Genomic DNA, 1,966 nt, shown 5'->3' on the forward strand with positions numbered 1-1,966 from the left:
TACATGGGCTTACGTATGTGTGATCCAACCCATTGGTCACACGCTTGCATAACACAAATGCACACAAACATGTTAGATCTCCGAAGCGACTCCATTCATTATCCTACCGCACAGACGCATGTCCAGTCCCTCACACGGCGGTCGGAGGCTCGCAGTAGGCTGTGGTGACCATGGTTCTCATCCTGCGGACACTGACGAGCCTCGCTCGCAGTACTCATTGCGCCAAGCCTGCGTGGGTGTTGGTACGGGAGGTTAATGTCGGCAGGAAATTTGTTGAGAAAGGTAGGTCACTGTACTCTACGAGAGTCTACGGTGTCATGTTTGTTGTGATATTCTTTTGATTACACCAAAAGTTTTTCAACAGTAGTTCTCAAAGTAAATCAGATGAAGAAGGCAACTAGACAGTAAGTGAGTATCCGTAATCGTTCTAGCAGCTATTGCTCTAAACTTACTTTTGCCTTAATAAACTGACAGCGATTCGTATTTGAGTTTGAGGTTCCCATAGAGCTGGACTTGTAGTTTAGTTCCCCTTCCCCTAGAGTGCCACAAAGAGACTCAACACCCACCCCGCAGATGGCGCTCTCCTCGTCGGAATAGTCGCCGCAGTCGTTGTCTCCGTCGCAGATGTAGCGGATCCTCGTGCAGCGATCGCTGGTTCCGCAGTGGATCTGCTCGCTCTCGGGACACGTGGCCGCGACTGAAGGCAGATATCTCTTGACATGAATCATGACATAATGACTCCTGGCACTTCATGAGATTTTTAAACAGTTTTAGGCCATGGATAATCTCCTTTGTTTCCACAAGAGAGAGAGAAAGAACAGAAAAAGTGGAGGGAGAGAAAGAGATATCAGAAAGAGAGGCTGGCAGATAAATAAAAAGGAGGATAACGATAGCAATAGGGAGAGACAGAGACAGGACGAAGTGAGAAAGAAAGGTAGATAAATAGTTATAAAAAAGAGGAGATAAAGAAAAGAGTGAGAGCGAGCGAAAGAAGGATAGATTGAGAAATCGGAGAAGAGAGAGAGAGGATAGAGGAGAAAGAGGAAGAAGAGGACAAAGGGACGAAAAAAGAGAGAACTGGAAGAGAGAGGGGTGGCAGACGAGAGAGAGAGAGAGATAAAAAAATGAGTGAAAGAGAAAGAGGGAAAAAGAGAACGAAAGAGATAAAGAGGGGGAATAGAGTGAGAAAGAAAGGCAGAGAGAGAAAGGAGTGGAAGGCTTGAACAACCGACCAGAGAAGAGACACAGCGAGACAACACCAGTGTAGGGTAACTAAAAAGACGATGAATACAGAACATGGAGAAGATGAAAGAATTAAGGAGACATCGCCAACAATATGGAAGGAAAAATAAATCGATAAAGGAGAAGGGCGTTTTGGCTGAAGCGTGACCTTTGGAGACTGACCTTGGGAAATGCAGAGGAGAGCTGCTAACAGGACCTTGAGGACCATCATGTTGTCTCCTTGACCTTGTTTAAGAATATATGTTGATAACAATACATATTTTAAAAGAATGGAAGCACAGATTATAAGAAAGACAAAAAGGGCACATATAGAAATTGAAATATCGCACGTGTCACTAACCAATAAAAATGAATAGAAATAAAATAAATTAATATAAAAGAATACCTTCAGTAAAACCCTCCTATACAAAAGTTGCCATGAAAATTGAAACAATTCAGGTAAACAAATAGAAATGTTGAATGTTGGCGTTCAGCAACCGATTTTTTACATAAACACCCACTAAATACCAAATCAACTTTCTAAAAATCGAATTATAGGAGAGGAAATGTATCAGTACTTACCACACAAAGATTGGAAAGAGTGATTTCGCGCGTCGCACAGTTCTGTATTTATAGCATGGTAACTCCGCCCCTCGCGTGACCTCAGCCAATGAAAAGTCATATTCTAGCCAAATCGTAAACACCTAATCGAGGAGGCGTATGTATTTTCTGTTTGTGTGTTTTG

At 42.8% G+C, this 1,966-nt stretch overlaps 1 long non-coding RNA gene across 1 annotated transcript; it reads right to left on the reverse strand.

Annotated features, from left to right (window-relative positions):
- Positions 1–195: 195 nt before the first annotated feature.
- On the reverse strand, positions 196–1,468 carry LOC119571599. The gene is made up of 3 exons (XR_005228620.1): positions 1,405–1,468; positions 567–697; positions 196–228 (listed from the first exon to the last, which is right to left on the reverse strand). It is a non-coding gene; the product is annotated as an uncharacterized LOC119571599 (long non-coding RNA).
- Positions 1,469–1,966: the final 498 nt, after the last annotated feature.

Source organism: Penaeus monodon, unplaced genomic scaffold (assembly GCF_015228065.2).
Source record: "Penaeus monodon isolate SGIC_2016 unplaced genomic scaffold, NSTDA_Pmon_1 PmonScaffold_710, whole genome shotgun sequence".
Lineage (NCBI taxonomy): Eukaryota > Metazoa > Arthropoda > Malacostraca > Decapoda > Penaeidae > Penaeus > Penaeus monodon.